Genomic DNA, 27358 nt, shown 5'->3' with positions numbered 1-27358 from the left:
GAGGCTGCTGGCCAGCAGCCGGCAAAGAACTAAACTTGCCAACAACTACGTGAGTGAGCTTGGAAAGCAGATCCTTCTCCAGTCAAGGCTGGAGTTGACTGAAGTTTGGCTGACCCCCTGATTACAGGCTTGTGAGAGACTTTGAGCCAGAAGTTCTAGTTAAGTCTTGCCTGTATTCATAGCCACATAAATAGTAAAATAATAGATATTATTTTAAGCCATTGAGTTTTGGGATAATTTATTATGATAAGATATATAACTAATAATGATGCAATACAAATTGAAAGTGTATATAAAAACTTGAAATGTTTTTAAGTTATAATAGTTGTAACAAGTATATACTCTCAATTCTTAGTCTATTTGGAGGTTTCAACTAATCACATTTCTTTACATGTTGGGGAACTGATATAATACCAACATAATATTTGTCAACAGCTAAAAGTCCACAAAGCATTGACAGCAATGCTGACTGACACTTAAATGAATAAAGTACAATAACACTATTGATGATGATGATGATGATGATGATGATGATAAGCCATCAGCATTTTATGGAATTAAAATAAATTATCAGGACTTGTTTTGAATAGGCAGCAGAAACACTCCAGTTTAACTATCTGGCATAAGAGATTCAGCAGGAAACGTTTATATTTCTGAAATGTTGCATGATTCAAATACAAAACTACAAAAGAGGGTTCCCAAAGACACCTTCGAAGAAGGATTCATAAAGCAAAATTGTGCTTAATTCTCCATCCATTATATTTGCTGAATAGATTTGAAAGAATAATTATTAAATGTAAAAACTCAAAGAACATATATTATACAAAAGTGGTATTTTTTATTAAGACTGACTAGCCTTGAGAGATCACTAAATCATAATACAATGTAATTTGCAAGTTGTCTACTACATTAAAGAAGTAATATATTTCATACTATTAAAACATCACACATCTCAAGGGAATTCACATTCTATCACTTTTACAGATGTGGAACTTTATACCTAACACAAGAGCTTATCATGGAAGATAACATTAGACTTTTCAAAGGAATATTATTTCTGAATATGATGCGTATTTCTATTTTGCCTCCTGAGGTCAGGAAGAGTGAATGAAGTAAACCTGGACAACATTTCTTATCTTCCTTTTCACAAGTATCTGCTAAATTTACTTATTGTCTGTCCGTTGCTTGTACAATCATTAACCACCTACTATAAGCAATAGAAACAAGCTAATGTTCAGGCACGATCCCTCCTTCCAAGGAACCTGCAAATTTATAAGACATTGTGATGCATGAATTAAAAAAGAAGATTAGATTTAGAGTGAGATAAGTGCCTTGAGAGGAGAATGATTAAGTGCCACAACAATTTAGAGACCAATGGGTTTCTTCTGGTTGAAAAAGTATGATCCCATGTAACAGGCAGTAATTAAATGGGGCTTCCAGATTCCAGACAAGAGGACCTAGTTCCTTTTCACTTCTCCAGCCATCATTCACCATTTCCCACAGTCACAAATTTCTTTAATCAAGTCCTGCTTTCTCTAGCCTCTGGAGGTCTCTGGCTTTACCTAGAGTACCTTTCAGGAAGATTTTTCATCTCCAGCCCTCAAATCCCGCCACATACCCGCTTTCTCCAAGCCTGGTTAACTCAGCAGTCCTTCGAGTACCAACTGAAAGTCCTTTCTTTATGTTGCTATGGCCACACTCTTAGGAATGGCTGGGTGTTTCTACTTGTTCTCCTTTGTTCTACCAGTGTAATGATGATCCCTTCCATACTGTACTGTATATTCTCATGTGCTCCTCAAGTTAATAACTATGAAACTCATTGTATAAGTAACAGTATGCCACAGAAGGGACCTAAACAAGGACATATAAGGACCTTAACTACATCTCAGAAAAAACATCTGACAAAAATGTGAGGTTCTAGTATGAAAAGAGCTGATATGAAGGCGCAGAATTCTCTTGTGATAAAAGTTATACATTAAGTGAAAAAAAGCAATTTATAAAATACGATGTACAATAAATCCCACTTGAAGTACAGTATACATTAAAAACCGTGTGTACAACAATATTAAAAAGACTAGAAGGACACACATTAAAAGATTCAAATATTTAGTTGACTCTGGGTCATGTAAATATAGGTAATTTTTTTCCTTTTATCTACATTTTCTACTTTTAACTACTTGACTTTTATAAAATAGAGTAAGGAAAAAAAAGAATGGTAATTAGGGTCTCAAGTAAAAAATGGTAGTGGAAAAGTTTAAGAAAGAAAATCTGACTTATTTTAAAGAGAAAAAAATCAATAAGAATTAACAGGATGGGAGCTGGGGTTAAATAGCACTTGCCTAGCATGTGTGAAGCACTGGGTTCAATCCTTAGCAACACAAAAAAATAAATAAGTAAAATAAAGATATTGTGTCCATCTACAACTAAAAATATTTTTAAAAGGAGACTTAACAGGATAATTCCTAATTTTTTTTAATTAGTACCCATAAAGAATATAATATTTTTACAAAATAACAAATTAGAAGCGAAAGCTGTGGAATCCTATTTAGTATTTATTCGTTTGTTTACTACTGAAGGCAAAACTATATTAAAATTTGTCTCATCACTGGGAATGTTTGACAAAAGATTAAGATAATCTGAGGTTGATGAAGATGGTGGAGCACTGGAAGCTATATCCTAAGCTGCACTGTGGCATGGGACCAAAGTAGCAGGTGCATATCTTCTCAGTAGGGTGGGTGAAAGGGATTTCACTAAAATTTAATGTTGGCCACTCAAAGCAGCTTAGGGACTCAGAAATCTTGTACAATAAACAAAGAAGAAAGAATACATCAGAGCTGACCCAGTCAATGCGGATTCACCACAAACAGGGAGGGGAACCATAGTCTTGGTTCTAAAAAACCTGAGGTAAAAAAAATGTTGCTTAATCATAGATGATACAGAAGCTGCACTGCATGCTGGTGCTTGAAAAGCATGCTGTGTATCTCAACTGGCTGTGGGAGCTGAAGCAGGAGCCATATTTGGGTGAGGGCGCCACTGCAACAACTGCAGGATCCTAGAGATTTTATTTAAAAACCAAAACCACACCATTGCTACAATATACTGGCATGGCCCACTGAGGAACCTAGGCTGGGCCTGACAGAATATGAGTGAAACAGGCACAGAATAGACTGCACCCAGGGGGGATTTGAGTTAGAAGGCCAAAGGGAAGGCCATTTTAATAAAGAAATAGAAGAAACCAAGCAGAACTCTTAGAAATGAAAGACACAATCAATCAAATTAAAAACTCCTTTGGAGGTATCACTAACAGATTAGATTTCATAAAAATCAGAACCTCAGCCCTTGAAAACAAAACTTCAGGCACTGAGGACAGGCTATATGATCTTGAGTACACAGAAGACAGTGAACGGAAAACAGTTATAGAAAATGATCAGAATATACAAGAACTCTGGGATGACTATAAAAGACCAAATCTGAAACTCATTGGAGAAGAGAAAATGGAGGCACCAAGTAAAGGTATAAAGAACACTTTCAATGAGATACTTACAGAAAACAGGATCCCATATCAGAAAAAAAGACAGGCATATATATCCAGGAGGCTTATATCACCCCAAATATTCCTAGTCAAATAAGAAGCTTGCCAAGACTTAATCAAAATGCCTAACACTGAAAATTAGGAAAGAATATTAAAGGCTACAAAAGAAAAATTCCAGGTCACATTTAGAGGCAAACCAATATGGCTCACTTCTGATTTTTCACCTTAGACTCTAAAATCAAGGAGGGTTTTGCCTTAAAGTCCTAAAAGAAAACAACTGCCAGTCCAGATTACTATACTCATCAAAACTCACTTTCAAATTCCCAGGAGAAATAAAAACTTTCCATGATAAGAATAAACTAAAAGAATTCATGAGTACCAAGTCAGCACTAAAAAGAACACACAAAGATAAACTGCACTCAGAGAAACTAAAAAGCAATTCCCAAAGTTCCCAACAGAGGAAATTCAATGGAAGAATAATCCACTAAATGAGAATCAAGACAGGATAAAATACAGCAAAAAAAAACAAAATGGCAAGAAAACATAAACACATATCCATAGTAACACTGAATGTTAACAGTTTCTTTTTTTTTTTTAGAGAGAGAGAGAGAGAGAGAATGAGAGAGAATTTTTTTTAATATTTATTTTTTAGTTTTCGGTGGACACAACATCTTTGTTTGTATGTGGTGCTGAGGATCGAACCCGGGCAGCACGCATGCTAGGTGAGCGTGCTACCCGCTTGAGCCACATCCATAGCCCAACAGTTTCAACTCCCTAATTTAAAGACACAGATTAGCAGAATGGAATAAAAAAAGCATAATGCAAAAAAATATGCTGTTTACAAGACAGTCATTTTATAAACAAAGACATCCACAGGATGAAGGTAAAAGGATGCCAAAAAATTTCCCATGCATAAAGTCCAAGAAAACAAGCAGGACTCTGCTTGTTTCTCATATTTGACAAAGCAGATTTCAAGCAAAAATTAACCAGAAAAGCTAAAGAAGGCCACTACATCCTAGTAAAGGGAAAAACCAACAAGAAGTTATAACAATAATAAACATTTATGCCACAAATGTCAACATACCCAGTTACACAGAAAAAATACTCCATGATGTTAAATCCCATAATAATACTGGGTGATTTCACCATCCTTATTGCCAGAAAAGTCATTAAAACATAAAATCAATAAAGACATCTCCATTCTAAAAAACATTATAAATCAAATGGACCTAATAAACATCTACAGAATATTCCACCCCAAAACATCTGAATTTACCTTCTCAGCTGCACATGGAACTTTTTCCAAAGTAGATCACATTCTAGGCCACAAAGTAAATCTTAGCAAATACCCTCCCCCCAAAAATTATACACACACACACACACACACACACACACAAATGTATATGTCTGTGTCTGTGTGTGTGCCTGTATAAAATCAATAGAATCCCATGTATCCTATTCAAGTCATCATCAACTAAAGCTAGAAATCAACAGCAAAAAAATAATAGAAACCATGTGAACACATAGAGATAGATCAATGATCTCTTAAATGAAAAATGGATTAAAAAAATAAATGAGGATAGAAATTTTTAAAATTCTTAGAAACAAATGAGAACAGAGATACAACGTATCAAAATCTCTAGGACAGTATGAAAGCAGTTCTAAGAAGAAAATTTAAAGCACTGAGGGCCTACATTAAAAAATTAGATTCCCTATGCTCTATCTCAAGGCCTTAGGAAAAGAATAAACTAACCCAAAAACCAGTAGAAGACAGGAAATAATTAAGATCACAGCCAAATTCAATGAAATTAAGAAAACAATACATAGGATCAATGCAACCAAGAATTGGTAAATAAGATTAAAAACCCTGTGTCAAACTAAACAAAGAGTAAGAAGAAGTAAATAAACAAGATATCACCACAGATCCTCCGGAAATACACGGAATTATCAGAACCTATTTTGAAAATTTATACTCCAATAAAGTAGAAAATATGGAAGACACTGACAAATTTCTAGACACATTTGATCTGCCCAAATTCAATCAGGAAGATACAGCAAACCTAAACAGACCAAAATTATATAATAAAATTGAAACAGCAATGAAAAGTCTTCCAAGAAAAAGAAATGCCCAGGAACTAATGGCTTTTCTATCAGACCTTTACATAAGAATTAATACCATTCTTTCTCAAAGTATTCCATGAAATCAAGAGAGAAAGAACACTCCCAAATACATTTAATGAAACCAGTATAATCCTGATACCAAAACCAGACAAAGACACATCAAGGAAAGAAAAATATTCCTGTGAACACAGATGTAAAAATTCTTAATAAAATATTAGCAAACTGCATTCAAAATCACATCAAAAAAATAATACACCACAATCAAGTGGGTTTCATTCCAGGAATGCAAGATTTGCTCATCATATGCAAATCAACAAATGCAATTCATCACTTAAACAAAATTAAGGGCAAAAATCATAATTATCTCAACAGATGCAAAAAAGCCTTTAATAAAATCCAACTCCCATTCATGTTATGAACACTGGAAAATCTAGGGATTAAAGAAACTTACCTCAATGTTGTATAAACCATTTATGACAAATCAAAACCAACATCATACTAAATGGAATGATAGAAATGGGGGAAAAAAAGCATTTCCACTAAATCAGGAACAAGACAAGGCCATCCATCCCCTCTCACTATTCTTATTCAACATAGTCCTTGAAACATTAGCCGGAGCAATCAGGCAAGAAAAGGAAATCAAAGGATAACAAATAGGGGAAAAAAAGTCGAACTATTTATTTGATGACAATATTATCCTATATCTACAAGGCTCAAAAAACTCCACCAGAAAAAATAAATAAATAAATAAATAAATAAAACTCCACCATAAGACTTCTGGAGTTTATAAATGAGTTTAGCAAAGTAACAGGATACAAGACCAACACCCATAAATAAATAGCTTTCCTATACTCCAACAGTGAATCAGCCAAGGAATAAATCAGGGAAACAATCCAATTTACAATGAGCACCCCCCCACACACAGAATTAAATACTTGGGACTTAATCTAACCAAGGAGGTAAAAAAGGTCTACAGTGAAAATTAAGGAACACTGAAGGAAGAAACTGAAGAAAACTTTAGAAGATAGAAAAGACATCCCATGTTCTTAAATAGGCAGAATCAATATTGTCAAAATGGTCAAAATACCAAAAACAATATACAGATTCAATGCAATCCCCATCAAAATAACCAATGACATTCTTCACAGACTTAAAATTCATTTGAAAGAATAAGAGATTCAGAAAAGCCAAATATATACTAAGCAAGAAAAGTAAAGCAGAAGGCATCACAATGCCTGGTCTGAAATTATACTACAGAGTTGTAATAACAAAACCAGCAAAAAAGACATGAAGACCAATGGAGCAGGATTGAAAACAGAGACAAATACACATACCTACAGCCATCTGATATTTGACAAAGGTGCCAAAATATATCTTGGAGAAAAGACACTCTTTTTTAACAAATGATGCTAGGAAAACTACATAGCTATATGTAGAAAAATGAAATTAAGATTCCTCTCTCTTACCCAGCACAAAATGTACATCAAAATTGATCCAAGACTTAGGAACTAGATCAGAAATTTTGCAACTGCTAGGAAACATAGAGACCACACTCCATCATATACATGCTGGCACTGAATTCCTTAACAAGAACCCCAAAGTGTAAGAAATAAAACCAAGAATCAATAAGTAGGTTGCCATCAAACTAAAAAGTTTCTGCACAGCAAAGAAAATGATTAAGAGCATGAAGAGAAGGCCAACAGAATGGGAAAAAAATCTTGGCCAGCTTCTCCTTTGATAGGGAATTAATATCCAGAATATACAAAAAATTTAACACCAAAAAAACCGAATAACCTGATCAACAAATGGACAAAAGATCTAAACAGAAACTTCTCAAAAAGAAGAAACACAAATGGCCACAAATATATGAAAAAATGTTCAACATCTCTAGCAACCAGGAAAATGCAAATCAAAACTGTACTTAGATTTCACCTCACTCCAGTCAGAATGGTGATGATCAAGAATATGAACAAGGGCTGGGGTTGTGGCTCAGTGGTAGAGTGCTCACCTCGCACATGCAAGACCCTGGGTTCGATCCTCAGCACCACATACAAAAATAAACAAATGAAATAAAGGTGTTGTGTCCAACTACAATTAAAATATATATATATATATATATATATATATATATATATATATATATATTTTTTTTTTTTAAAGAATATGAACAACAATAAATGCTGGCAATGTTGTGGGGGGAAAGTACACTTGTAAATTGTTGTTGGGACTATAGGACTAGTACAACCACTCTGGAAAGCAATATGGAGATTCCTCAAAAACCTAGGGATGGAACACCATATAACCCAGCTATCCCACTCCTTCGTATTTCCCCCAAAAGATCTTATATCCGGGCTGGGGATGTGGCTCAAGCGGTAGCGCGCTCGCCGGGTGTGCGTGCAGCCCGGGTTCGATCCTCAGCACCACATACCAACAAAGATGTTGTGTCCGCCGAGAACTAAAAAATAAATATTAAAAAAAAATTCTCTCTCTCTCCCCTCTCTCTTAAAAAAAAAAAAAAAAGATCTTATATCCACATACTACAGCAATACAGCCACCTCAATGTTTATAGCAGCATAATTCACAATTGCTAAATTATGGAATCAACCCAGGGGCCCATCAATAAATGAACAGATTAGGAAATTGTGATACACACAAACATACACACACACACACACACACACACACACACCAATGGAGTTCTATTAAGCCATAACAAAGAATGAAATTATGGCATTTGCCAGTAAATGAATGGAAATGGAGAATATCTTGCTAAGTGAAATAAGCCAAACTTAGAAACTCAAAGGTCCAATGTTTTGTCTCATATGCAGAAACTAGAGTAAAATAAAGAAAAGGGAGAAAAAAGGATAGGATAATATAAAGAACTAGTCAAATATAAATTAATAGATGGGTGAAGTAAGTCAAGTACAATAAGGGAAAGAAATTGGGGTACAGGAGGGAGAACAGAAGGGAAAGGGGAGGGAAAAAAGAAGGGGATGTATAAACTAAAATCAATTTCCATGCATTTATGAGTTTGTCAGGATGAACCCAATTACTATGTATAACTATGAAGCTCTAATAAAGAAATTTGAGAGGGCAGGTGGTCCCCGGGGATTGAACTCAGGGGCACTCAACCACTGAGCTGCATCCGCATCCCTATTTTCTGTATTTTATTTAGAGACAGGGTCTTACTGAGTTACTTAGCGCCTCAAGGTTGCTGAGGCTGACTCTAACTTGCTATCCTCCTGCCTCAGCCTCTGGGATTACAGGCATATGCCACTGCACTGGCTAATGAAGAAAAAAAAATTAAAGATTATCTGAGGTTAAAATGTAGATGAAGAGTCTGCATAGTAATTGCAAAGGAAAACATTATTATAGTTTTTTTTTAAGTGCATGTTAAAAAGAACAGGGTAAGCTAATATCTCGGGGGAAAGACATGATTTAAAAGAAAAATGAGTGAAATGAAGAGAAAAAGAAGAAATAGTCTGAAGTAAAGGGAAATAACAGATTCAAGAAGAAAGGCACAATCATCTATCTAAAATCTGCATTCACATGGAAGAAAATAATGCCTGAGAAATCCCTAAATTTCACAAATTTATGCAATATATAAACTATCACATTTTCAGAAGTTAGTATCACTTCCACCAAATTAAGATGTTTACTTGGATTTTAAACAACTAAAATTCTTCTTTGATAAATATCTTAATAGCATACCTGCCTAGGAAAATTTACAGGATGATATGGGTTAGAGATGCTATAGAAGGGCACAAAATTTACTTCTCTCCATCTAAAGCAACCATGTCCATATGAAAATTATAAAAACTTAAGGAATTTTCCTTGAATCTCAGCACATGTGTTGCTTCAACGTTCATATAAAAGAGAGTGGTTCAGGACTACCCATCTGGGACCTCTCCCTTGTAGGAGCAATACTTCCTCTCTGTTTAGGAAAGACATAAACTATTACTTTATGGGGGTATGAGGGGCATGGTTCAGACTAATATGGAGTAAGAACACACAATCTAATCTCTCCCACTGATTGCAACTAGAAACTAAGAACTGAATACAGATGACAAACAGAGGAGGAATTCAAAAAATAAGAGCAAGGAGGATTCAGAAACAAATAAAAACAACCACATGGCAGTGTGTTCTCCATTTTTGTTGATGCAGAACTGGACTTAAAATCTTCATCTCTTCAAATCTGCCACAAAGAAAATAAGAAGTCACAGACTAGAAGAAAAGATTTCACAACAAAAGACTTTAATATAGAAGATATGAGGAATTCTCACAATTCAGTAATAAGAGAACAAATAACCAAATAAAAACATGGGGAAAAGTTATGAACCAATTCTTGACAAACAAAAAATATATATGCACAACACATACAATCACACATACACATATTCACTAGTGCCAATGACAGTATATTAAGAGATAAGGAGTTTTCGAGTTTGCAGGTGAAGCCAGATTTAAAGATAGGTAGTTAGGTAAATCGGCTCTAAAAGAGTAAGATAAAGAAAATGAAGAGCATATTGAGAATGGAGTCCAGGAAACCAGAACAACACCTGGGGAAATTGAAATGTTAATTCCCACAAGGCCCAGAACCCATCCTAAAGCACTGTTAATGAAGTAGCTCACAGCAAACAGGGAGGTGCTAATCAAACCATCCCAGACCCTTCTTGCCCAGATTACTCCTCCCTGCCTCATCAGTCCAGGTATCTCTTACCTTTTGGCCTTCCCACCAGCATTCCATCACTGCAGACTAGAGGGAAACAAAGGACAGGAATGTGGGAGGACTAAAAAAAGACCTTAGATATAAAAAAAGGGAAGACCTCCCCTTTCCATGGATTCTGCCTTTCTTCCTCTGGGAGGAAGTCTTTTCTGCTATCCTTTAATAAAGCCTTCCACTTTCCACTCTACACTTGTCTCAGTGTGCTTCTCTGGTGTTATACTTCAGCATTCAGGGAAACAAGGGCTCACAGGTAACACAGGGACACACAATAGTAAAATCACAATGGGTTACCACTTCACACCTGATAAAATTTTGAATGACAATACCAAAAGCAACTGGAACTCTCAAGCATTAATAGTACAACCACTTTGTAGAACTCTCTGGCCATTTCTTCTGAAGCCAATGCTTACAACATGGCTCAGCAGTTCAACTCTGGGGTCTTTATGCTAAATGTGATGTCATATTCCCACAAAAAGATGTTCACAATAGCTACATTCATAATAAGTAACTGAAAGCAACCCCAAACATCCATCAAATGATGAATAAACAAACGATTTCAGGTATTTTCAGATAATCAAATAGTACTCAGGAACAAGAGGGGTCCAAACAACTGATATATGCAACATGAATGGATCTAACACACATTCCCATGCATTTCTAGAAAAGGCAAAACTAATCTATAGTCACATGGAGTTGGGGAAGCATTGACTACAAAGGGGAAAGAAGTTCTCCTATGATAGAAATCTTTATGTTGGTTGAGATGGTAGACACTTAAAATATACATTTTATTGTATGTAAATTACGTGCTTAAAAATTGATTCTATAATACTATGTAAAATTTCATCTCCCAAAATAAAAATATCTAGAAATACTGAATGAAAAATCAAAAGATGATCTTTATTCTGAAAACCACAGACCTTTGCTGAAACTGAAGAAAACTTAAATGGCAGATTATACAATATTTATGGTTTTGTCATAGCTTTCTTCCCAAACTGTCTATAGATATCAAATTTCTAACAAGCTCTTTTGAGGAAAATAATAAATTGATTCTAAAATAAATTTAACAATGTACAAGATCTAAAATAACCAATATAAACTGAAAAAAAGAACAACAAAGTCAGAGGACTTTACTACCTGACTTCAAGACTTAACATATTTCACAATAAGTATAGAAATGTAGTCCTAGAGTAAAAAGAAACAAATAATTAAATGGAATGGAGTAGGATTCACATACACAGTTGAATGATTTTCAACCTAGATTCTAAATCAATTCATTGGGGAAATTAAAGTCATATTAACAGATGGTACTGAAGCAGGAGGACAATTTTGATGTAAGGCTTGGCAATTTCATGGGACCTGCCTCAAAATAAAAAATTAAATGTGCTAAGGATGTAGCTCATTGATAAAAACACCCTTTGGTTTAATGCCCTGTACCAGGGAGAAAAAATTGGTACTAGAACTTCCTCTGATATATATAAGAAGGGAAAAGTTCTCAACTCCCCATGCCACCCCATCTTTTATATATTTTAACACAAGACCTCTAACATGCTAGGCAAACACTCTACCACTGAGCTACATCCCCAGCCCTTTATATTTTATTTTGAGACAGGGTCTTGCTAAGTGCCTTAGCTGGCCTTAAACTTTCAATCTTCCTGTCTCAGCTTCCTCAGTAGCTAGGATTACAGGTGTGTGCCATCACGCCCAGCTGAGATCTTGACCCTTATTACACATTATGAACAAACGTTCACTCATATTGGATATACTTAACAGCAAAAGCTAAAACTAGAAGAAATTATAGGAGACTATCTTTAAAACCCTGGAAAATTTCTTAGGAAACAAAAAGCACTAACCATAAAAGGAAAATAAGTGACGTAGTGAACTCTGCCAACATTTAAAATTCTACTCTTCTAAAGACACCACTAAGAAAATAAATAGGAAAATGAAAAACTAGAAAAACAAATATTCATTGTGTTTGTGTGTGTCTGCTAAAGAATACATACACAGACTATATAAAGAATTCCTACAACTGCACCTAAATAAATAAACCCAATTTAAAAATGGGCAAAGGGTTTGACTAGACATTTTCCCAGAGAATATATACAAATGGCTCATTAACAAATTGAAAAAAATGTTTAACATCACTAATCATCAGGGAAATGGAAGTAAAAAACAACAAATTCTTTTGAGGATGTTGAGAAAATGTTACCATTTGCCCTCTTGGTGGAAGTGTAAAAATGATATAGCCAGTAGGAAAACCAGTAAAGGTCTCTCAATTAAAGATAGAACTATGATCCTGACATCCCTCTTCAGGGTATTTATCCAAACATTTACAGCTAGGATTTCAAAGAGGTATTTGCACACCTCTGTTCATTGAAGCACTATTCATGACAGCCAAGAGATGTAAGCAACTGAAATGCCCATTATCAGATGAATGGGTAAAGAAATTACAGGACACACTACTAGAGAGCCTTAAAAAGGTCATTGAGCCTTAGAAAATGAAATCCTGTCTTATGCTATTACATGAATAAAACTTAAAAACAAATGTTTACTTCAAAAAAAACAGACAAGACACCTAACCTAGTCAAACTTCAGTTAAATCAGAAATTAGAATGTTGATTGCCAGGAGCAGGAGGAAAGGAAAGGGAACTTTGGTCCCATGGGTATACAGTTTTAGTTTTGCAAGCTAAATAACTTTTAGAGATCTGCTGCACAGTAATGTGCATAGAATTAACAGTAATATACTATATACTTCTAAATGGTTGATAAATTGGAGATCTGCAAGGCCCTGAGTTTAATCCCCAACACCACCAAAAAAAGAAAACAAAAACATAATAAACTTCTGAATTTTTTACCACAATTTTTAAAAAAAAGATATTCAAATGTGCATAGCAGCCTTTTTCATAATAGCTAAAACTTGGAAAAAATAAAATTGCAAAATAGATTTTTAAAACTGATTTGCTCAGGTAGGTAGAATACTATTCAGCAATAAAAAGGAAACATTCTACAGTGTAAACAATATCATAAATGAAACTAAGTCCATTGCTACATCTTTGTTTGAGAAGTATGTAAGTTTGTTGTTTATTTTTAAATTGGGTTATCTTTTTAACACTGATTTTCAGGAGTTCTTTATGTGTTCTGGATGTGGGTTCATTGTCAAATACACCAATTCTCTTCTTCCATGCTACTGTTTGAATCAGTAGTACAGTCTTTTTATGTATACATTTTAGTTGCCAATAGACCTTTATTTTATTTATTTATATGCAGTGCCGAGAATCGAACCCAGTGCCTTACACGTGCTAGGCAAGTGATCTACCACTGAGCCACAACCCCAGCCCCAGTAGAACAGTCTTTAAAAACACATTGAGTGAAAGAATCTATTCCTAAAATCTAAGGAAGTTCTGAATTCTAGAATAAGCAAAACTAAAATCTGAACAATGTTTGAAACACTAGGGAGGAGCTGCCTGGTCAGGGTCAGGATAGAACTTACTGAGGTGATGGAATTCCATATCTTGATTGGGATGGAGGATACAAAAAAATATGTATTTGTCAAAGTTCACTGAAAACACACAACATCTGTGCAGTTTCATGTATGCAAACAACACCTAGGTAACTAAAAGAAAGAAAAAAATTATGATACAACTTTGATTCCACCAAAAGGTGATTTTCTTTTGATTGTATTAATAATATCAGAAACTTACATATAGTACCTCACAACTAACATCTAGATAGATGCAAGCACTCCCATCAATGTCTATATCCCCATCACACACCCACTAAAAGGTAAATGCTAAAATAAAACACAAAAGGCCTGAAGTAACTATCACTGTCAAGGTCAAATTTTTCTTCTAAATATTTAAGAGTGTTTCAGAGAAATAGTATTAAAACAACCAAACACTCCTTATTTCATTTTTTATCTAAATAAAGAGAAAATAATGCTGAAACTATACAATGCCAAAACACAACATATGTGTGGACCAGCTGTTATGAGAAGATAATACCATTTGCTCTCTAAAATTTCACAAAAATGTCTTGAAGATTAATGAGATAATGGGTCAGATCCTTTTCAGTGAATAAACTACTTGCTGTGGGTAATTTGGATACTTTAGGGCACAATAAATCCATCAGGCCACTAGGTTACAATTACCATACTAAAGAAAAATAGTAGGCTTAAAAATTTATATTCTGATAATCAAGTTTTTATATATTCAGAATAGTGCTTTCTGAAGTACAACTTACATTTGAAATATACTTTAATTCCTTTTTTAAAAATGAGCTTTTATTTTGTGAGCTAGGTAATAAGTTCTTCCTTTCTTTTAACATTTAAGAGTTAATCAATTATAGTAGGATAAAGAAATAAAAGTTGCAATCACTGCCCTCAAGAAGCTCACAATTTAGTAAGAAAAAACATATAAACAACTTTAAATGCAATGTGATGAAGTTTTTTTAAAAAATCCTACATACCTGGTATTACAAAAATACCCAGGCTGGCCAACAAATCTAGATGGGAGTGGAAGACCTATGAGGTCCAGGTTTGTGTTGCAGAAACCTTTGGGAAGCAGCGGCACCTGAATAGACCAAGCCTGAAGGATGAAGCAATTGGTCCAAAGGGAAGACCTAGGGTGTTGTTGGGAAGAGAGGTCAGGGGCTAGAACAACAGACATACAGAAAGGCCGAAAGCCAGGGAAGCAAAATGATACTGCTGGAGGATCCTCCAGTGCTGGGGTAGGGCAGGAGATTAAAATGGAAAGGGCCCAAGGGGCAGACGGGGAGGAATCCTATAGTAAGAAATCAAATAGATGCATCTGAAAGTTAAGGGACAAATTTGGCAACTGACATCCTGAAGGAAGTAACTAAAATTATCACCCAAGAAAATCTGCAAGGTGCAAACTGCAGGCTCTACAGAAGTCCTGATAGCAGAAACAAGAGGGGATACGTAAGAGAAACTTGGACTGCGGCAGGCAGGTAGTGAAAAGGAAATGCCATGAAACACAAGGAATAACCTACAGTTACAAGGAAGACGAGACTACAGTTTTGGCTAGCTTTGATCATCTGTATGGTCTCAGATGACCTCCAGCAAGAATGATTTCTGTGAGATGTAGAACATTGGAGAACGTGAAGTTCAAGCAGATCATGGCTTTTACCATAGCTAGTAAGGGATTTAGGCTGCAGGATGATCTTGAGTGGGTAGGGAGAAATTTACTGTTACTTTTTTTTCTTTTGTAGTTTGGTTTAGTTCCATTTTGACAGTTTCCAATATTTAAGACAGAAGAATCACTAGAAAGGGTGGGCGGAGGGGAGTTAAAACCAGAAAATAACTGGGAAAGATATAACACAGGAGAGAAGGATGGGATATAAAAGTGACTAAGAGGTCATCCACAGGGTGGGGGTGGAAGATCTCAAATACCTCTTTCATTGAGAAAGAAGAACAAGCCCTGCAAGATGGATTTAGATACCAAAGAGTTGGCAGTTGGTAGGAGGGAAGCAAAGGGAATTCCTTTTCTTATTGTGGTATCATGAGAACTTATTTCCTTTGAACAAGTACAGCTAGGCTGGCTTCGGGTTTCCCAAATACTTTAAAGAAAAAGAGCTAAATCTTATTCACCTAAAGTAACTGTAAGAGTGAAATAGCTGCACATTTCAGATATTCCATTGAAAGGTTTATCTGATCCTCCAATACCACAAACATCCACACCCACGCATATGCATACATATAAAGACCTCTTCATGGAATTTTTAGAAATTTTCAGGAAGAGATAATATTTCAACAAAAAAGATATTTTTTTAATCATTAAAAAAAGACTGAAGCAACAACTTGTAAAAATTGTTATTTGTATTTAGATTGGGCTAATGTATGCATGAAAACTGACTCCCAATCTGTACCACACAGATATTCTCTACCACAGATTATAAATTTTATGTGCTCTTTGAAAAACTGAATTTATACCTCAAAGTGTCTGCTCCTTTCCATCCCTCCACTTCATCTACTTGTAAGAAATCACTGCTATTCATTTGGGTATTTATCTATTTATTTATTGCCTCTCAAAAAATGTATCACATACCTAATACAGGGCTGCTATAAGCCATCACTAATGAATAGTATGAAATAAAATACTTTTCTACACTGATATTATTCCTAATGAGTAAAGGGTACATTTGTAAAATTTTAATGTAAGAGTAGATCTAAGAGAAATAAGAAAAATTCATTATATAGTTCTCAAAATCTATCAAAATAATAATTCTTAAATGAAATAAGCAAAATGGTCACTGTAATTATTGTATGCTTCTCTGAAAGAATTTTCAAATGGCTGAATAAAGAAATAGTCATGTAAACACACACACACAAATATTTTTTAAGAAGGAAAAAAAAAAAACTTCAAGTATGTGTTTTAAAAAGGAGTTCATGGCCACAGTGGTCCTCTGCCCTACCTTTCCATGACAGATCTAAAAGCTGTTAAAAATGAGACTTTTCATTCCTGCCACAAAGAAATCAAGAAACAGGAAGAAGAAAAACGCTCCAGTCTCTCCCACATGTATTCTGTCTTCCAGAGTTGCTGGTGAGTGCCAGTCCCTTCCTCAGGTCACCTAGTCCACACCAGCTGCGTCTACAGACAGCATATGCCCATGCCCAACTCTTCTTTGGGCAAGCACTAGTGAAGAAGGAATCATCCTATCAGACGCAGAGGTTGTAAACAAGTCACCCAACAGTTTTTTTTTTGTTGTTGTTGTTTTGTTTTTTAATCTTCACAGAGTCCTAGACCTGCACTAGAGAAGAAAACTCATTCCCTGTAGTGCAAACAGCCAGCCAGACCACACATTCTATCTCCCTCTCTGTCCCTCCCCACAATGCAAATCCACACACATGCCCCAAATACCAAAACAGGCATTTCAGTTAAGTATCAATCATTAAGAAAATGGAGGTTTAAAATAAGGAAATTCACTTTGTAAAATGTATGCCCTTTTATGTAAGTACAGATTTTTGGAGATTCTTTTCTAAATGTTTGCTTTCAGCAAAAAGAAAAACTTACTGTTGATGTGATCGATGTAGTAGACACCAATCTGAGGGTCAAACCCTGCTTCCCATCCCCACGGCAGCTCATCCCCAACACAATCAGCAAATGACAAGGGCTTCGTTAACCTACAACAAACCAGAATAAATACACTGTGATTTTTTTTCCATCAGACCACATGTCAAAATTCAATATCCTAACCACAAGTATCTAGGTTGCATTTCCTTTTTGTTCTTGATTAGTTCCAGAGTTTGTACTACTGCATTTGAAATACTAAAGAAAGAGAAAACATACAAGGATAAAATACAGACATGAATATCCAAAAAAGCAGAGTAAATTGTTATCCCCCTTTGAAAGTTCACAGCTTAAGGTTGGGAAATAAATCTCTTCAATTAATAATTCAAGCCATCTCAAAGCAAAGGGAACTCCAAGCTGAAAGTGAGGAGGCTTGGGATCTAGCTCTAATTCTGTGGCAAAATTGCTGTCCCATTGAAAACAAAACTTTGCCCCAGGATTCAAGCACTGGTATCATTAAAATGATATAATTACTTCTAAGATAAGAATATATGCAACAAACTATACTAATTTCAAATTTGAATGCTCTTATACAAATCAACTAAACACTCAACTGTGAGGTCTGCTATGAGTTGTCCTTGACAGGAAAGAAATCATGTCTTACTTTTATAAGTATCCCATATATATCAGTCACTCAAGAAAATTTTAACAGAACCAAACACAAAGTATTAATATACCAATATGATCTCACCTTTTCAAACCGCCTTACACTTTCTCCTAAAACTGCTTTCTAAGATACTTTCTCTTTAATACTAATTACTCTTTAAAACTTTTTCTTTAAAACCCATGGGGAAACTACCTGGTTTCCTAAGCAAAATACAGATTTCAGACATAATTACAGATTTTTTTTTATTCCCTTTGTTTTTGCTTTTGGAATTTTCCCAGGCTACTGGAGCAGTGATGGCAGGTTAATATCATAGATTAGTGAATGCCTTGTTGCAGGGTGGCTGCCACCATTCCACATACTTTCTAATTTAATATACTGGCATCAATGCCATGGGTCTTATATAGGAAATATATATCTGTGTTAATGAATATCAAAAGTCTCATTGCTCACCTGAAATATGGGTCACTTCCAGAACCACATCATTCATCAGAATAACAAAGTACATTACCTACCCTTCAGATTACTGGGAGAGTGACATGAAAAGGATTCCCAGGCCTAGTCTATAACCGTCCTCCAAAGACACAAAAGACCAATGGATAAAAAGAAAGGTTCCCTTTTCTTTCAACCTCCCCATTGCATGAAATCTAGAGATGGCTCCAAGACTACTGGTCTTTGAAACCAGCTCAGCTGACAGAAGCAATAATGAGGGTAACCACCTCTAAACTAACACACTATAAGACATCTTAACTGGACTTCTCTACCTCAATTTCCTCCTCTTATTTTCATACCCCTCCCACATAACACATCCTCTCCCTGCAATTTAATTACTTCCTAAGATTGATGTGAGGATAAAAAGGAATTAACTTGGAATACTAACTAGCACACAGTAAACAGTCAATATTAACGATTATCAACACAAACACAACATGTGAATTCTCCCTCAACTCCTAAGAGGAACCAAGTCAGATGTAAACAGTAGTTCTCAAAGTACAGTCCCAGGACCAGCAGCATCAAAAAAAAAATCTTGAACTCTAAGGTAAACCTACAAAATCAGAAACTCTAGGATCCAGCAATATATGCTCTCCAGGTCATTCTACTGGCTTAGAAGTTAAGCACTTGATATTTTACAACAAAGAAATCTGCATTCAACTCCTTGTTCTATGACTTACTCACTGCACAAACTAGGGCAAGTTATTAACTTTAAAAGCTCCAGTTCCCTTTATTTTTTCGAAGAGGTCAGGAGGAAAGAGTACACCATAAAGTTTAAATAAGAACTAGACAATATAACACCTGGCAAATGGTAAGCCTCAATTTTGTTAAATTAAATATTTTTATATATGACAGCGGAATGCATTACAATTCTTATTACACATATAAAGCACCATTTTTCATATCTCTGGTTGTATACAAAGTATATTCACACCAATTCATGTCTTTATACATGTACTTTGGATAATAATGTCCATCCCATTCCGCCATCATTTCTAACCCCATTCCCCTTCCCTTCCCCTCCCACCCCTCTGCCCTATCTAGAGTTCCTCCATTCCTCCCATGCTCCCTGCTCCCTACCCCACTACAAATCAGCCTCCTTATATCAGGGAAAACATTAGGCATTTGTTTTGGGGGGATTAGCTAACTTCACTTAGCATTATCTTCTCTAACTCCATCCATTTACCTGCAAATGTCATGATTTTATTCTCTTTCATAAGCTTCAATGTTAAATGAGTGAAATGAATCTAAAAAGATGTTAAGCAACCTGCCTCAAAATGGTAACTTGCCATATTTGTTTTGTAATCATAAAGTAAATTTGTGTCCAAAAAAATTGTGCTCAAATTAGATCTCATATCATAAGTTTCCCAGGAAAAATTGATGCTAATTTTAATAAATGAATTAAATATCCTATCAAAAAAATCTCCATGGTAGAGATAGTGGCCTGCCTACTTTCACTGCCTATAAAAATATCTCTTTGACTACCTCACTAAAGCTGCTCCTGTGCCAGCTTGCCCTACACATGATTCTGTTTGAGAACCCTGTTTCCCTAACACCTTTATTAATGTTGTCATAGGCACACACAGTCTGAAGAAATTAACAATGAGAAGATATAGAAATAGCAAGTTTAAGTGACAAAAAAGAAATCTTACACCTGATATCAAATCTACATGCCTGAATATTATATGAATATGTTTATTATTCTTATAATTAAAAGAAGTTATAAAAGGATCAGAACGTGTGCTGTGATTACAAGTTGTGGTAACTTGATTACACTTGGAAATAACTCAGCTTTTTCTGGGAATTGGTCAACAAATAAAAAGCACTGAACTGTCACTGTTATAAAACTAAATTACAACTGCAAGGATAGATATAATTATGAACTCAGTGAATAATTCAGAAGTTTCCATTCCAAAAAAATTTTAATGTTGGGGTTGGGGTTGTGGCTCAGTGGTAGAGCGCTTGTCTAGCACGTGCGAGGCCCTGGGTTCAATCCTCAGCACCACATAAAAATAAATAAAATAAAGGTATTGTTTCAATTACTTCTAAAAAATAAATATTAAAAAAAATTTTTAATGTAAAAATTTCTTGGCAACTTTACTTTAAAAGTCAATTTAAACAAGGGGACTTATTCTGTATAATTAATATAGACTAATAAAAAAGTCAGTTTAATAATTTATTTTATATATCTACAAAATATCTTTTCTGCATTAATAAGTAAAACCATTAAATATATAATTGTAAATATTAAAAGTTTTACGATTGAATTCTTACCCAAATTACAAAATATAAATTGAATAACATCCTCAGAAACTGGACATATAAAATCAAGGACCCATTTATGCTGTGACCCTGATAAGAAGAAAATAATTACTATGACATACCTAGGTAATATTTCTCTCTCAGTCTGTAAATATATTCAGTCCCCCAACCTAAAAAAAAAAAAAAAAAAAAAAAAAAAAAAAAAAAAAAAAACCTTTTCTCAAACTTTTTGACTACTCCCTGGATGTTTTTTTCCTAATCATTCGTTGACCCTAAGCTGGAGATTTTAAATCTGGAGGACTTCAGAAGGCCCTCCCTACCACAATTTCCTTTCTGCCACCTAATAACTAAATCCAGTTACTTCATGAATAAAATATATACACACATATAAATATATTATATATGTTTTTCTTTTGGTAGTATGAAGGATTGAACCCAGAGCCTCACACATGCTAGACAAGTGTTCTACCAATGAGCTGTCCTCCAGCCCTTTATAAATTTGATTTTCAGACAGCATCTCCCTAAGTTGCCCAGGCTAGCCTCAAACTTGGATCCTCTTACCTTAACCACCCAAGTAACTGGAATTGCATGTGTGCTACCACATCTGACCATGAATATACTCTTACAAAGCAATATTCACCTTTGAAAGAACACAAAGCTCATGCTGGTGGTTTTGGGAACCCAGATATATAACAAAAGCTTCAATGTTTACGGTAGTCTATGTAAAACGACTCAATTTTTACATATAATTTAATTATACTAGTAATATTAAACTTTTACCAAATGCTTATCATGTACTACATAAGCTTTAATATTTGTAAATGTGTGAATTAAATCCTAAAATTCTATAAAATACACATAATTATAATCTTCATTTGAATAGTCTATGCAGAAATAAAAACCTATCTGTAATCAAAGACTCATGTTTAGGCAACACATACCTCTCCTCTAAACAGTTATACTAAAGGCAGTAGTGGTTGCATAATCTGCTGCCTGGGCCTTCACACTGCAAAGATTCACATGGACATTCTGAAGAAATAAAAAGCAAAGTCTAATCACAAATAAAAGGAAAAACACATATCAAAGGCACATGACTCTTAAATTCCTTCACTATTTGACCAAAGAGATAAGGTAGCTTTAAAAAAAAATTTACCTTTTTTGGGGGGCAGGGTCCCTGTGGACTGAACCCATGGGTACATTACCTTTGCTCTTTTTATTTTGAGACAGGGCTCACTAAATCTCAGTGAGGCTGGCCTTGAACTTGCAATCCTTCTGCCTCAGCCTCCCAAATCACTGGGATTATGTTATGGTTTGGATGTTTCAAGCTTATGTGTCAGACAATCCAAGAAGGTTCAGAGAAGAAATGACTGGGTTGTAAGAGTCTTAACTCAATCAGTGAATTAATCCCCTGAGTGGTAACTGAAGTGGTAGGATGTGGCTGGAGAAGGTGAGGTTTAGGGGTGTGGCTTTGGAGTATATATTTGTATATGGCAAGTGGAAACCTCTCTCTGTTTCCTGGTCATCATGTGAGCTGGTTCCCCGTGCCACACTTTCCCGCCATGATGTACTGCCTCACCTTGAGCCCTGAGAAACAGAGCCAGCCACTTCTGGACTGAGACCTCTGTTGGGGGTGTGGGAGACCTTGCCTTTTGGTTTTATTTCCCCCATCGGGTTTCTCCCAGCTGAAGTTAAGTTTCCAACTCTCCAGAAGAATATCATGTAATCCTTTACCCCTCCCCCTCCTCTCTGAAGAGCACCAACCCCGAAGGGCACCAAAGTCAAAACTTTTCTCCACCAATCCCCAGGGGACACAGTGTCAGCTCACGGGTTCCTGAGTCACCCTGCCAATCAGCACCTGCCAAGTCGCCAAGCAACCCTTCTTAAGCTGAAGCTTGCAAGTTCATGCTCTCTGCTCTCTTCCTCTCCTTTTCTTCCCCTTTGGGCTGCTGCTCTCTTCCTCTTCCCTTCTTCCACCCCCACCCCAATAAAATCTCTTGGTTGAATCGCCAACTCGGGTGAGTCACTTGCCTTTCAACCTCTAAAACCATGAGCCCCTAAATAAACCTTTCCTCTTCTACAATTGTTCTGGTTGAGTCCTTAGTCACAGCAGCAAAAAAGCTGACTAAAACAGATTACTTACCTCTTTTTTACATTACAGTTGTTATTCATGGTCCAAAAAATAATTTCTAAGTAAAATGATATAATTTATGTATGTATCTCTTAAACAGGTTATAAAATGAAACCAACTTAACTGTTTATATTATCTGCCTATTTGAGATAAAAAAGTTGGTGCTAATGAACTTAGAATCAACCTAAAAATGTTGGTTGAAAGGAGTACTTCTCAAAAAAACCAAAGTTTCCAACTTGCTACATCTGTAATGGGTCCTGAGAATTTGCATTTCCAGGTGGTGGCACCTGGATCACACTTTAAGAACCACTGTTGAAAAGGCACATATTGCATCCATAATTCAACCAGTTGATAGAGAAATGAAAAACAATTCAATTTAAAAACAAACCTGGATTGCTTCTGACTTGGCTTCAGAAATATCTGTTATGAAAATAATAGACTTAAATATTTAAACGGAATTAATGGCTTAGTAATCCTCAGATTAGGAACTATCCAACTCATTCAGTTTAGGGTTTCGGGTTTTTTTTTATTATTATTATTTTTATTTATTTTTTTTTTTGTGGTGCTGAGGATCGAACCCAGTGCCTCACCCATGCAAGGCAAGTGCTCTACCACTGAGCTATACGGCCAACCCCAACCTCATTCAGTTTAAGCAAACATTTCTTTGAAGAACATTCGGCTAATTTCAAAATAAGTTCATCAATGTCAAGGTTTTCTGTTTCCTCCGTTTTCTCATTTATATACAAAATAGCATCAAATACTCAACATCATTAGTCATTAGGAAAATGCGAATCAAAACAATAGTAAAGTACTAGCTCATATCCAATAAAAGAGCTATTTTTAAAAAAACAGAAAATAAACAAGCATTGACAAAGATGTGGAGAAATAGGAATCCTGTATATTCTTGATGGGAATGTAAAATGGTGCAGCCTTTGCAGAAATGGCTTAGTATTTCCTCGAAAACTTAGAAATAAAATTATATGAGCACAATACCATTCCTGGGTCTATTACTGAAAGAAATAAAAATATGTACACAAATAAGTACATGTTCATGTATGTTCATACCAGCATTATTCACAACAGCCAAAAGGATGAATGCAGCCCAAATTTCCATCAGCAGATGAACAATTTGTTTTATATACATGTAATGGAGTATCATTTAGCCCTATACTACTTATTATATGCTATAATATAGATGCATCTCTGCCGCAGTCCAGCTGCAGCAAAATAACCGGGGGGTGATGAGCAACTTGTGTAGATTGATACAGCAGGAGTGGGAGCCGTTTACTGTAGGGCAGGAGGGGTATATATACATTCCACACAGCTTATCTTAATTAACATAAACTAGATACAGCAGTCAACCAATAAGGATCTCCACACTTAATGGCTCGCTGGCGTTACTTCACAAACCACTCCCTCTGGCAAAATGCCAGGCGCCATCTTGACTTGTTTACAGACTCTAACACATCTCTAAAACTTTAGGTAAGTGAAAAAAACTAGGAATGCACAAAAGGTTATAAATCATGAAATTCCATTATATGAAATAACCAGTTCTCAAGTAAGGGGGTTAATTCAAACTGCCTAATAGGTCCTATGGAGTGATGGGAATGGTTTGAAACTAAATATAGGTTGAGGTTGCACAATACGGTGATTATACTAAATGCCAGTAAATTGCTCACTTTAAAAGAATGTTTATGTTATGTAAATTTCACCTCAAAAATTATTTTAAAAAATAATAACAGGTATATAACAAAGTTGAGATTACAAATGAATAAACTATTTTCACAAGAGGTAATAAAATAATTAAAACATGGGGAAATATTCAATATTGCTAATAATAAAAAGATATGCCAAATAAAACAAGAACCAGGCAGGCTTAATTTTAAGCCTAATAAGGTATCAAGTTTTTGTTTTGTTTTCCTTTGTCTTAGTGAAAAAAACCTAGTTCTGGTGAAGATGTGAGAAAATCAGTTGTTTTGATCCATTGCTAGTTACTCTGCAACTCAAAACAATCTGTAAGAAAGGAGCTGGCAGTATTTTGAAAAAACATTTAAAATATTTCTGGGCACAGTGGCACAATACTGTAATCCATCAATTTGGGAGACTGAGGCAGTAGCATTGCAAGTTCGAAGCCAACCTAGAGAGACATACGGCAACTTAGTAAAACCCTGTCTCAAAATAAAAAAGAATGGAGATGTGACTCAGTGAAGAGCAATCCTGGTTCAATCCCCAGTAACAAAAAAATAATAATATCTAAAAGTTAATTCCATTTAGCCTAGGAATGCTATTTGTGTAGTATTCATGAACTCTGTCCCACCTATTCATCTACCAAGAGTAAGCTGTCAGCTGGGGCATCTTACTACACTACTGTCTCTCTCTCAGCCCTGTTCTTTCTGGTCACAATGCCTACCTCATACCAAGTTGGCACATAATAAATGTTGATTGAATGGATGCTAATTAGAAAAAAAGGCAAAAATAAAGAACAATGATATGATGGAAGAGCTGTAAAATAGTGTTTTAAATTTTTACATTTACAGCCAGGCATGATGGTACACACCTGTAATCCCAGTAACTTGAGAAGCTGAGGCAGGAGGGTCAAAAGTACAAGGCCAGTCTTAATTAGCATTTTAGGGAAATCCTGTCTCAATTTTAAAAAGGGATGGGGGTGAAGCTTGGTGGTAAATTCAATCTCCAGTACAGAAAAAAAAGAAGATAATAATAAGTATACATAATATTTATATAGATACAATGGTAAATGTATTTACTCAAATACTAAAAGGAAAACTGATACTAAGGTGATAGTTGACAAATATATTATCTGACAGCTGGGACAGGGTAGGAGAAAATCTTTTAGTACTGCATTGAAACATTTGGTTTTATGACTTATTTTTATTTATTATAATTACATTATGCATCATAATGAATAGCATAACCAAAAACAAATTCTTAGTTAAAATGGATATAATATAATTTATCTTAGATGTTTCAGTAATTCAGCAAGTTTAAAAAAAAAGTGCTTTACACCATAGAAGAAACACAGCAGTCAAGCAAACACTTTAACCTGAACGTTTTTCTCTCCTCAGAGCCAAGAAATGTTTGCTTGTTGGATTTTGTGGTTTTGAAAATAGTTTGAGAATTTAAGTGGCTGTGCCAGCCAAGGGGGTAGGACTGTTTGAAAGAGGAAGAGGACTTAAAGGATTATTGTCCAAACAAACAAACAAAAACCCACCAAAGCTACCTCATTCCCCAACCTGTGGTTCAACAACACATAGTTTCACCACAGGTAATAATTGTTCAAGAATAAAGACTGAAGAAGCTTGTGTATTCACTCTGGAGAATGTACTCCAGTCAGCAATGAAGAACTCTTCTGAATGAACAGTTCCATATTATTCTCAACCCCTCTTTTAAAGAGGTTAATTCAATAATTAAAATGAACCTATATTACTTTTACGAAAACTTATAGAACTAGGAAGATTTTTTAAAATTCCCTTAGCCACAATATACAGGGACATCCCAGTTAACAACATGTTATTTCCTTCCAGGCTATATTTTTTAAATAAATATATACTTCATATACATAATAAAAATGTGCATATTTTATAAAATTGATAATAGGCTAAACAAACTATTTATATACTATGGTTAGGATAAGCTATTATTATTAAAGTCCCTCCACTTTCCTACAGAGTGATAACTATTGCAATGTTTTGAAATTTTTCCAGGCCATAAATTCATATCCTTTTAAAAAACACATAAACAGTCTCATATTATATGTATTTTCTAAGACTTAAAGTAGTGAAATATAACTTAGAATCTTTCAATGAGCATACATAAGTTTACTTAAGTCTTCTAATATCTGCATACATTGAAAGGATTATAGCCTGTTAATTACCTAATCATCAATTGACATTAGTTTTCAAGAAGAATTAATGTAAGATAAATATGCTTGTAAATATTTAGTTATTTCTTAGAATAAATTCTAGTAGTTGGTCAAAGAATATTCACATTTTTTAAGGTACAAAATGTCAATATGCATTAGAGAAGTGTTTCCAAAGCTAACTTTTAAATTACTTAATTCTGATAAGATGTTCTCCTCCAAGTGGGCTTCACCAATTTGCATTCTCCCCCACAACAGAAATGAAAGCACATTCTACCATCTCTAGATATTGTCTCTGGGGTTGGGCTAATCTAATTATTACAAATTGACTATCCCTATCTGAGACCAAATGTGTTTTAGATTTGTGTTATTTGGAGGGGATGAGGAGAGATATCTGCATATACATGAGATATCCTGGGGATGGGAGTCAAGTAATATCTTTATTTTACATTTATGTGGTGCTGAGGAAAACCCAGTGCCTCACGCATGCTAGGCAAGCACTCTACATCACTACATCTACACTCTACACTCTAC

Source organism: Spermophilus citellus (assembly GCF_964194105.1).
Source record: "Spermophilus citellus genome assembly, chromosome: 10".
Lineage (NCBI taxonomy): Eukaryota > Metazoa > Chordata > Mammalia > Rodentia > Sciuridae > Spermophilus > Spermophilus citellus.
Note: the sequence above shows the minus strand (reverse complement) of the source record.